Genomic DNA, 13404 nt, shown 5'->3' on the forward strand with positions numbered 1-13404 from the left:
TTAGTCAGAAAGTCACCACCATCTTTAAAAAGAGCCGGGAGGTAAGTCATCTGGGCCCGGTGATTTGTAACGTTTCAAGAGTTGGAGTTCCTTGCGGACTTCCGCCTCGTTTGGTGGATCAGTCGTCACCGGCCATGGGGGGCAGGACAAACTGGTTGATGTTGCCGGAGCAGCAGGCCAGTTGAACTGCCCTTCGAAAAATTCCGCCCATCATCCAAGATGTCGAGAGATGTTAGTGATTGGCATCCCGTCATCCTCGTAGATTGTTTCACTCACACCAGACTTCATGAGGAGTCCCACAATAGGACAAAATGACCGTCCAGTGCTTCCAGGTTTTCCATAATGATCTAGCTTCAATTGACTCATGATTTCAACTATATAATATTACTAAAATCTCCACAAAACTCCTTTCTGATAATATTTTAGTTCCTTGTATGTGTGTGTGGTTTTGAGATTGTTCAGTAGTGCCTGTAAACAACTTCAAAATAAGTCGACCTCGAAACCTTCAAGTCTTAGAGTGATGAAGATATGTTCTAAGAATTGGCTTGGAATTGTGTGATCATCATTTCAAACTACACTTAATTCATTATTTTGACTCATATTGCATTCTTTTCAATGACTACTGATCTAAAAACATAAGCATCATCACAACACTAGTATACTAACACAATATGATAAATGACAAATCTTGACAATAAAGTTTGTAGTTAGGTAATTCAACCACTATGTTTGATATCTTACGGTAGTGTTCGAGTAGACAGCCTTTACAAAGTTAATGTTCTTCTTCGGTACATCTTCCAATGACAGACACTGAACTGAACCTCACGATCAACACAGTCGAACACATCCTTAAGGTCAAGGAATACAACGATTGTCAAACGTCGAAAAGTATGTCTATTTTCCAGAACCTGTCGAAGAGTGAGTATTTGGACTGTACATCCAGGTCCAGGTCTGAAACCAGAATGATCTTCTAGGGTTTGCTCTTTACGAGCACTACTTAGTTGTCGAAGTATTATTGAGGCTAATATTTTAGACATTATATTCTCAGCCTCACTAAGAGTTAGAGGACTTACATCGGTTTGCCATTCAGGTTACTTGGAGATAGTGGGTAACTGAAATGTAGCTGAAGGTCAGTTAAGATGTTTCCTAAAATGTTTGGCCATCAGTTCAATTTCCTGGATTGAGAGTGAATAGTAGTTCCATCTTTATCTGAGATAGTTTCACCAACAGTCGGATTTGTAACACCTGTTTCCTTGATAAGTATGAACATTTGTCTACTGTCCACTATCACCGCTTCATTTTACACCTCTTCTGCTTTCGCTACCCATCACTACTCAAGATAATCACGTAGGCTTTTTATCCACCTATTCTCAACGTGTTCTCAGTCACGTAGGATGAGTTTAAGAGCATCCATTAGTCCTGTAGACGCAGCTGAAATCTATTGATTCTCCTAACCTTTTGGTTTAAGTTACGAATGTTGCGCAGCTTTTCGAATATTATGTCAAGCTACGGTTGACTAACTTACTCTGTAGTTATTCCTAAGATATATTTTTAACTTTTTCATCGTTAAGTTGGACTCTAAAAGGATTTCTTACTGTGGGTGGTAATTCTACTCCCAGTTTACCTACTCGAGCATTAAAATCACCCACCACCATTACTACATTAGAAAGTTTATCCTTTTAAAAGCGGTTGAATACCTTCTCATGAAATTATTATTTTACTTCATCCGCGTTTCAATCACTGGGAGCGTAGGCAGAGACAGGGGAAAGACAGAGGCGTGTACATATTCTTTCAAGTTCTTACTGTTTAGCTGAAAAGCTCACAAGAGACTGTCCATTGGAATACAGTCTAGGAGATATTGTTCTGCTCTGGAACTCAGTGTTAAACCTACACAAGTGAAGATACGGGAAGTAGTAGTATGGATGCCAGTTACTCGAAGAGTGAATCATGTCGATCCCTAATATTGACAAGGTGAGGACAAATGAATGACTGTACATGGATCTTGTACGCACACTTCAGAGACGTAGCACATTTTGATGACTCAAGATACTAGTGTCTTAGATAAACAAGCCTATTGTCTCATTTGATACATGGTCAGAACATTAAAAGCCCCAACATGTAGTTTAGAGAGTGGCTTCAGGCGACCTGGAATAGCACTTCGTGCACTCAGAACATTAGCAATGGTGGCGTGTGTTGATTAAGTCGAATGAGAAGTGTCTCAATCTTGACCATTCCTTCTGCAAATATCAATCCATCTTCGATTATTATTGTTCATGCATTTTCATACCGATTGCGTCTCATTTCTGTTTTCTCCTTATCGATCTTCCACTGAAATACATTCGGCGAGACTATAATTTATGGACGACCTTTGAACGAATCGCAAGTGATACTGAGAAATGTTAGCCAAACAGTAAACAGTCAGCATAGAGTAAAAATATATTATACAAAACCAAAGTGTTAAAGTGGATAAACTCCTTTTACATGGTCCGAAAATTTATCAATGTTAGAAAGAGGTTCTACAATCGTAATGCATTGGGTAGAGGAACTCATCCATATGGCTCCATAATAGTCGATCTCTGGAGCCAAGATAAGGTCGCAAATACTCTCTCAGCACTGACCACATAGCTTTAATACTGTTTTGTGTACTCCGACTGTGAAAATTTGTCATTTTCATTACGCATATATTCCTACAATACTCATACCACTGAACAGACGAAGCTTCAGTAACATCTGCGATTATTGCAGTCAATGTTACTAGTGCTTTTATTAAATAGTTTGTGGCAATTAATAATTAATAATTTGCCTTAGTCTCAGTCTAGATCGAGCGAAAAAAGTTCCTATTCTGGCAGACGTCTTCTTCAACATATATTACATCGAAGGACAACATCACGGTAGTCTACACAAGGTCTACAAGTCATTTAATACCCGCAATTAAGAATACAGGAACTTCTTAGTAGTCTCATCTGTTGTAGCCGCTTAATTGTCAAGTCTTCTCTAAAATTCTCTGTGAACCGATCGTACATGAGCATCAGGTACTGAAGTCGGCGCCGTGACTTTAAAATCCCTCAAACGCTTCTGATTGGCTCGTCCATAAATTATAGTCTCGCCATATATTCAATACCTGACCATCGTTTTATACTACTCATGTGGATATAAGTAACCCACACCACAATAGGAAGCTTATGGAAATTTCCAACACGAATTCAAAACGTTTTAATCATTTATCAATTAATCAATAATATGTATCTATATATACACATGACAACAAACCATTAGGGTCTAAGTTGCCTAGTTACAGGAAATGAGCATATGATTCTCAATAGAAAATCATATGAGATGAAAATGTGTTTAATTAATTTTTTTTTCTGTTTTGAGCTTGACAACACACAATAATCAAAATTGAAAACAATACAAGTCAACATTAAATTTAGTTGAGAACACTATCAAAGTGAATAAAGGAGAACTAAAAGAAAACAAACAAACGAACAATGTGAATGTGATATTTTGATAGAATTCAAATGAATTAATTTCATATAAAACAAAATTGGTAGTCAACAATGAATAAATCAAAAGTTGAATGTAAATATAATTTAAGGTCATGACATGATTGTTTTCATTGAAATACATCTGAAACTAATATGAAGTAGTTGAATGTAGATAAAATTCGACTTATGGTTGAGATCATGAGTCAATTGAAGCTAGAACACTATGGAAAACCTGGAAGCACTTCTTGACGGCCGTTTCGTCTTATTGTGGGACTCCTCGGCAGTGCGCATCCACGATTCCGCCTCGCGGGATTTGAACCCAGGATCTACTAGTCTCGCGCGCGAGCACTTAACCGATAGACCACTGAGCCAGCCTGCATCCAACGGTGTTAATGTTTAACTTCAACCAATCCACGAAATTGCGCGACCAACTTCCATTGTACTGAGGTAGATACCTGTCTCTACCTGACATGGATTAGCTCCACTGGTCACGACTTCTCACTAGTGCTTCTAGGTTTTCAATGGTGGTCTAGCTTCAACTGACTAATGATCTCAAATATATAAAGTTACTAAAATCTTCACGAACCCCCCTTCTGATATTGGTGAATTGAAATGTTAATTCTTATAAATCTTCCAAATGAATGAAACTTCTTAGAGATTAACTAACCAATGGGGATAATTGAACGCTTGTGACTGGTTGCCGAAATCCTACAAATTTAAAACCTATGAATTTAAAGAAACTTTAGACTGAGGAAAATATATCAGAGAATTAACAACTGTGATTACGTCATCCACACAGATCAAGAGGAAACTATTTGGTGACATCTTTAGCTGCCTGTTTGAATATATGGGCTACCCGTTCCTTCCATCTCGATATTTCAACAAGTTATCTGTTTGTTTGTTTTAACACATCATTATGTCTATCAATCTCATAACCTATTCAGACGAGTTTATGAGACGTTTACGACCTTTCAGTTTACAGGTTACAAAAAACCCAATCGCAGACACCTTAGTTACTGACATTGAAAAGAATGAACACTATTCAGACGTTCAGTTCGGAAATGCTGACATCTAACTGGCTATCACTCAATATTTATTGTCAGGATCGGTCAAGAAATAAGAAAAAGAAACTTTTTGAAAAACATTATGCTGAGAGTTCTATATTGTACCAAAAATATAATATTGAATAAAGCTGATGATAATAATAATAACGATAGGTAGTTATTTACTTTGTGATTATATCCATTGGTGATTTGGAAAGACCTGAACAGAGTAAATGCGTAAGAACTACGTAAAAGGGCTAGAGTTATGTATTTAGCGTTAAACGGGAGTTCTGAGTTAGGTTTAAAAATTAGGGGCAGAGTTTTCAACACTAACTGACATCGGCTATGATGCAACGCCTCACCACCTTTCCTTTTAAAAACTTGAGAAACTTAAGGTTAGAATTTAAATGATAAACAACGAGAATAAACCATAATTAATTGTAGGCTTCTTATAAACGCTTTAAGTGCATGCTATTATCATTCTTAACTAGTTCATTAAAACCAAACTTAACCGCTCATGGGAATACATTTGTACAATGGGAAAATAAGTGATCTGAAACATTTAAATAAGCTACCAGTCTATTAATTACAGTTCAATTTTTATAAAATTTACAATACCCTCATGGCGGATATGGATAAAGTAACCAGTCAATTAAATTCACCCACTATTGTTTGTTTGAATCTTCCCATCGATGTGTTAGGACTACAACTGGTCAGTCTCTAATTGGCATATGTGCATACTGTGCGTATTGCCTCAATATAGCCTTAATTCACAAGCATGGTAAGCAAAGATGGATAGTGGCTAGCAGTGAAATCCAGTTTGACGCGCGTTTCGTCCTATTCGGGACTCGTCAGCTGGATGTACCTGCATCTCAGAGTTGATGTTCACTGTGGGACTCTAACCCGGTACCCTCGCTTCAAACGCCATCGCATTATCCACTCAGCCACTGAGTCCTGATAGCCACTTGCTTGTGCGAGTCAATTTCCTAATATTCTATGATGTTTTCTTCTATTTCTATCGGACAAGTAACTGTAGTCTATACTCAGTATATGGTCATCATAGATAAGAAAAGCTTGATTGTTTTCATTTGTTCTTCACCCCCTTAAATTATCAATTTCCTATTTATTTATATTTAGACTTTGCTTTTTCATATACACATACAAATTCACATACTTCCTACTTTAGCATTATGTAACTTGGACTGTTTTTTTGAGAGATTCTTATTTCAAATGGTGAAACGTCCATTCGTTTTTCTTTCTACATTCCAAATATAAGTATATCAAAAACCGACTAATTTATAAGTTAACAACTAGGTTAAAATAACAAATTCTTCAAGCTACATACTTACATTTTTTATAAGTCATAGATATCAGTGTAAGAAGACATCGACTTTACATCACAACTGTTCCGTCTACATCCCCCATTGGGTAGCCGAATCGGTCCATGAGGTAACTGACAATTTGTCTGAGTTATGCTGGTAGTTGACTAACTGACTAACTCTCCGTATATTTTCTTCTTACTGACATAGTATATACAGGATATTGAAGTTTGATTCGATAGTTAAAAATGTTAACATAGATTCATTTTACATTTAAATAAATGGAAAGCCTTAAGAGTAAACTTAAGTATAAATAATAGCATAAGTCACTTGAATAAATCGTTTCAAGTACATAACATTTAGATATCCCTTTTTCTGGTAAATTCTTCTTCACGGACAAAATAACGGGAGAGAAAGCACAAATATTTCTTCAGAATATGTTACCTCAATAGTGCATACTCATAATTCTTCGGTCTTCTGAACAGGCAACAAGAAATTTTCGGGTCCACTCTTCAGTCATATTGTTAAGTAATTTCCACCAACCAGTCCATTAAACACTGAGAGTTATTCTTAGGCCTAAAAGTGAATTGTCATGTATTATTTGATATATTTAGATATCTGAAGATAGATTTTGGAATAATTAAACAAAGTAGAGGAATTGTTATTATAGCGTGTTGATAAGGTTTTCCAGGAAATAATTTTGAAATATAAGACGATAGTAGTGTATCTATAGTGATTATGAGTAGTGGATACAATTAGTCATGACAGTGAACAATCTTTTGAAAAGAAAATAATAATCGGGAAATTATTAGTAGCGATAGTTTTAATAGTGTGAATCAAATATACAGTATTGAATTAGAATAGCTGAAAAAATTCATTCTCCGCTTGCAATTAGTTAACTCTGGAATCTATCGATTTCACCGTCTCCAAATTTATCAACTATCTCCTACTGATCATTTTGTATGAGCAATAACAGGAAAAGTGTTAATTATATAAATAATAGCAATAATAAATACTTGATAGGTCTGGAATATTATTTATTTATTTATTTAAACATGTAAATGTTGGTACAAAGGGGCACCAAATATATGCGCCGCATAAATCTCATTTGATTTGTGTGAGGGCTGTGATAATGCCCAGGTGTTCAAACTGAGCCAGGTGATTTTCTTAGGGGGTCACACCCTGAGCCTTCGACCCAAAGGTCTGATTCACAAGGTAGTGGAGCATCGTGAGAAGATGCAGTTCCATGGTAGCCGGTGACCAACTATTGATTCATAAGCCATTTGTTCCCTGGAATATGGAACACTTTAAGTACTGAATTTTTAATCTACATTTAAACACTAACAATCTCCGAGTCATTAACCTTGAATGAAAAGGAGAGAAGGAAATAATGCAAAATCTTTACAATTCAGCATACGTATTAATTTACAGACTATATTAGAACGGTAGAATCTTCTGCAAAGGTTTCTAAAATTGACAGAAATTTTGGAACTTGACCTAGTAGACTAAAGAGAAAGGTTAGTGGAAAGTATGTAATTATGCTCGTCATTCTGAGAAATTTTGTTTAGATCTAAGCTTCCAAAATATCTTTTTGAAAAATATTAGGTGCCTTCTGATAATTTTGGATAGCTGTTAACAGTGAATTCTAGGAAACTCAGTTAATCCTATTTGTGACTCACCAATTAAACATACCTTTGTCATAGTGTTGATGTTTCATCGCCGTAAAAACACAGTACTCACCTGTTTGCAAAGTTGGGATGTTATCGTAAAGTACTAATTTCTTAGAATCATTTATTTAGTGATAGGGGTTATTTATTTATTATTTATTTAAACATGTAAATATTGGTACAACGTGGCACCAGATATATATGCGCCACACAAATCTCATTCGATTTGCTTGAGGGCTGTGATACTGCCCAGCTGCCCGAATTGAAGCAGGTAGTGTTCTTAGGGGCCCACACCCGGAGCCTTTGACCGAAAGATCTGATCCACAAGGCAGTGGAACATCGTGAGGAGATGCAGTCCCATGGTAGCCGGTGATCAACGATTGATTCATACACCATTTGTTCCTTCAGGATACTGGAGCCCATGTGCACCATTGGTCTGGAATCAGGGTTTTCCAACTCCCCTAGGTGGACTTTCCATGTACACCAACCCGGTTAAAGCGCCGGATATTCGCTTTTCGTCCTCTCAATTTCGTAAACAACACCCCCGTCACGAGAAGGCAGTGAGTAGGGCTTCCCTGGTAGAGGCTATATATTCGCTGTCCATGTGAGAGCATTTGGAGAGGGAGAGCGTACTCTCTCCACTCTCGGTCGTACCAGGTCATTTGGGGGCAATTACATAACACGTATAACTTTAATTGAAAGTTAACTATTAGCATTCACGATCCCACAATAGGACGAAACGGCTTTCTAGTGCTTCTAAGTTTTCCATGGTGGTCTAGCTTCAACTGATTCATGATCTCAACTATTGAAATTAAGTATCTAATAATTAACATGTCTGTGATTACTATTTCATCTAGAACACTGGTAAAATTATCGTTTCATTCATCGTGAAGTGTATTTCTATGAATTTGTTTTGATTATGCTTATCAATTATAATTCATCTAACTGAAATTCCATTTGTCAAATGATGGAAGGCAAATTAATATTTCACTACAAATTTTATGAAACGGGAATGTTTTACTTTTGAAACTGTTGAAAATAAAGTTGATACTTTTAAGTAAATTGAATAGTAGATAGATTATTTATATTGATAAAATAATATATTCATAATTTTGATGGCGTTTTCTTCTCTGAGCTGGATGGTTTGGTCGTGGAGTTTTCATCATCCTTCTGAACGACATCATCAGCACAAACTTTGGGTAGAAGTTCCAATATGTAGAAAATTGAATTTATTACGTTTTGTTGCTTAGTGTTAGTCGCTTCTTTATTTAATAAGTTATTACCTGAGTTAAATGAATAAAATTTCAAATTGTACAAATAATTGCACAATAATTTCTTTAGTCTAAACCAAAGTAGTTCTGATTACTTCAGTGTTATAACGCTGTGATCAAGGTTATTCTGAATGTTATATACTGATATATATATATTTTTGTCTATCCTAAAGGGTGTGGAAAATGTGATATTTTTTATGTGAAAAATGGTGACGTAATGTCGTGAAATGACTGAAGCTAGACTTGCATATCACTGTATGTTGACGCAGAGGTCTAGAGGTTAAACCTGAAGGCTGTGGGTTCGATTCCCAGAGGCAGGGTCGTGAATATGTACTGTTGAAGATTCCCATACTGGGACGAAAAAGCTAAACGGTGCATCCTTGTTTCCAATGCTTGTCTAGCAAAAACCATTTCGTGATTGTCTATGGAAGAGTAAAGTTAAGGTTGTATGTGTTCATGATGCAAGATATAAATAAAATTAAATATGGTGTATTGAGTAAGTGGTTCATGTTGGTAAAGGCTTCTTCTCTATTAGGACAAGTGGGATTTAGCAACCTACAAAACGTCTCAACAGTTAATCTTTCGTTACAATTAGAAATCTCCTTTTTCAATTATTTTTATATTTTGAAAAACGATTTTACGGTTGTTGAAAATATTATTTACCGCTATTGTTGACTGTATTTGTAGATTTCCCGGTTCTACAAGATTATTCAGAGGTCGTTTAGTGTAGTTTAAGTGTTCCTTGACTCGAGTTGAGATTTTACTCGAATGCTCTCGAATATAAAACAAACATCACAATCGGCACAATCTAATCTGCGGAATAAAATGTTTTGATTCTGTGTACTCTCGAGATACGTTATGGTTCTTCTATCGTACCACGGCAACAAGATGGAACTACATTATCAATATTATTTATTCATTTAAACACATAAATATTGGTACAACGTGGCACCAGATATATATGCGCCACACAAATCTCATTTGATATGTGTGAGGGCTGTGATACTGCCCAGCTGCCCGAATTGAAGTAGCTGGTTTTTTTAAGGGACCAAACCCGGAGCCTTTGACCGAAAGATCTGATCCACAAGGCAGTGGAACATCGTGAGGAGATGCAGTCCCATGGTAGCCGGTGATCAACGATTGATTCATACACCATTTGTTCCTTCAGGATACTGGAGCCCATGTGCACCATTGGTCTGGAATCAGGGTTTTCCAACTCCCCTAGGTGGATTTTCCATGTACACCAACCCGGTTAAAGCGCCGGATATTCGCTTTTCGTCCTCTCAATTTCGTAAACAACACCCGTGGTACGAGAATGCAATGAGTAAGACTTCCCTGTCAGAGGCTATATACGTATGGCCATGTGAGAGCATTTGGAGAGGGAGAGCGTACTCTCTCCACTCTCGGCCGTACCAAGGCATTTGGGGGCACATTATCAATACATGATATATTATTCGAATATTGTGAAAAACATAGACGGAAAGATCTGTTGTTAGATCATAAACAAAAATGGTTAGTTCTTGTAATTTGTTATACCATTAACACACCTATAAATTCAACTCTACTCTTTTACGCCGAAAATGTCATATTTTCTCACACACATTGACATACAAATACATATTAGTCTCAGACAGAATCACGCCCTAAATAATGTATGATTGACATGATCAAACTTGTTTTTTGATTGTACTGAATATTTTCTGTTTATACCTTTGTATTATTTAAATTTGTGTTAATCCGGTTATTTTCAGAAGGTAGATTTGTGGAGATTTCAGTAATCTTATATAGTTGAGATTTTGAGTCAATTGTAGCAGTAATCAGTGGAGTTCAACCAGGTCTGTTGAGAGATATCAACTCATTGAAGACATTGGTGAATGGTTGTTCAACTTCGTGGATTGGTTGAAGTTAGACATTAACGCCGTTGGATGCCAGCCAGCACAATGGTCTAGTGGTTAGGCGCTTGCACGTGAGACTGATAGGTCCTGGGTTCGAATCTCGTGAGGTGGGATCGTGAGTGAGCACTGATGAGGAGTCCCACAATAGGATGAAACAGCCGTCCAGTGCTTTCAGGTTTTCCATGGTGATCTATCTTCAATCGACTCATGATCTCAACTATATAAAATCAGGTTATTTTTTATTTTCTGAAGAAGTGACTTGCACACATTAAGACATTACAGAAATATGATATGGTAAGTCAATCAGAAGTAGCCAAATAAGGTGACCTAAAGGACAAATGCATTTTATTGGCTAAGAAATGGATTGATTTTCTAAAGGGTAAGGATATATATATATATATATATATATATATATATATATATATATAGGTATTTTCGCATTTAATTCGATAGCCCAATATACTTTCTAACCGATTCTTGTGTTCTCGCTGAAGTAGTCAGTTGGGGGTTAGTGTGCAGTACGTTTTGTATCGGTATCAGATTTCAGACACCGTCCATCACAGCAAGTAAATAATTTTAATCGTCTGTGAAATTTCATTTTGTTACCTGGGAACTATGTCTTTTTATCATCCTAGTGTACACTTGTCAGTATGGTAAATCTGTAATCTTAAAAAAATCGTTATTTTTTTGAGGGATTCAAACTATGTCACATAATGCTATAATCAAGTTCATTCTCTCTGAGATATTTGTGAAATGAACGATCTCTAATAGTAATGAGTTAGGTTATCCAGTCTTCAGGGCTGATCGAAAACTAAAAATAAAGTTGTCAATTATCCATAACCATTTAACATCAGATATTGTATGTTGCAATACTGAGCACTTAGCCTAATGATTATACTGCAACTTCATCGATAAATTTTTATCAACACTAAGGAGTTTTACAATTAACTAGTCATTAGAAGACATTCAACTTAAAAGATAACTACAAGGTAAGTCGTCACTTCAGATTTATTGAATTACATATCGTGAACATAATTAACCTCTTTAAATATAACATGAGGGGGTTAATTTTTACCTACAGTTGAGAAAGCGACTTCAAGTTCATTCCTCAAATGTGTAACAAAGATTGTGGTTATCGACTCTGTCATTACTAAGTTCAGTGACGAAAGTGTAATAAACTTGTTGTAAGACTTTAGATTACTAGGAAATTGACTCTTCTGCAATTCTAAACGTTAACTGATTGCAAGGGAATCCAAAGAAATACGAAATGATGTGACATTCAGTTGTATTGTAAATTATCAAAAGGAAGGAATAAGAATAAATTCATTTGCTTTTGTCTGAAGTTACGACTCGAAATTATAGTGCTTCACTTCACGCTCTAGGTATTTGGGAACACGAATAACCGTTTCCACTAACCTGACAGTTATATTAAAAAAATCTTCAGTACAACTTCGAGAACTTTTGATTAATTTCTTCAGACCTTTTAGTAATCACTACGAAAGTACACATTAAAAATGCGATAAAGATTTGGGGTCGTTTAGAATACTTCCTTTCAAATTACTTATTTGTATCGTTTGTTTATGATTGGGTGAGAGCTGTAGAAGTAATCTCAAGGTCATTTTATCGGTAGTGCAAAATTTTCGGTATCATAAAACTTAATACGTGGCAAGGTAATTGGTTCACTCTATGAAGACTGCCTGGCTATTTATATACATAACGGTTGATAAATATTGGCCAGTAGAGATAAACGATTCGTCAACATTGGTGTAGGAATGAAATTAATAAATTGGGGGATCGTTGGACATTCTTCACTTTGAAGTTGGCATACGTCACAAAATAATCTTAAAAAGCCTTCAATACTATTAATTTAAATATTATTATTCATTAATGACTTACATGAAGAAGGATTCTCGAAGTTTCAGTAAGAAGCCGGTACCGGTGAAGATAAAATATGCTAGACAATGAAATAGATATTATCTGTGTAAATGGATGACAATCATACAATTCACCGAAGTTTAGAATATACCCATTTATTTATTATTAGCTTTATTCAATATTATATTTTTGGTACAATATAGAATTATCAGCACAAAGTATTTCAGTGAGTTTCCGTTCCTTATTTTTCGATCGATATTGATGATAAATATTGAGTGATGTCAGCAGTTCAGGAATTGACGTCTGAATAGTGTTCATTCTTTTCAATGAATATTGCCAGCCATCACCATATCTCCGAATGTACATTTTTGCAACTTGTATAGCGAAGGGTCGTTAACTTTTCACAAACGCACCTGAATAGGTTATGCAATGAATTGAGATAATAATCTGTTAAAACAAACAAGGAAAAAGATAAATTGTTGAAATATCTAGATGGCAGGAACAGATAGCCCAGATATTCAAGCAGGCCGCCAACAACTGAAAACACTATTTTCTTTCTTGCTTTTCTGTGTATACATGTGTTCGTCGACATGCTCGCTTTCTTAAATTCCTTAAACCTTAATACCTTAAATTCATTTAGTATTGTTTGTTTGAATCTTCCCATCGATGTGTTAGGACTGCAACTGGTCAGTCTCTAATTGGCATATGTGCATACTACGCGTTTTGCCTCAATATAGCCTTAATTCACAAGCATGGTAAGCAAAGATGGATAGTGGCTAGTCAATGGAATCCAGTTTGACGCGCGTTTCGTCCTATTCGGGACTCGTCAGCTGGATGTACCCTTGCATC

The sequence above is a fragment of the Schistosoma mansoni genome (assembly GCF_000237925.1).
Source record: "Schistosoma mansoni, WGS project CABG00000000 data, chromosome 1 unplaced supercontig 0094, strain Puerto Rico, whole genome shotgun sequence".
Classification (NCBI taxonomy): Eukaryota; Metazoa; Platyhelminthes; class Trematoda; order Strigeidida; family Schistosomatidae; genus Schistosoma; species Schistosoma mansoni.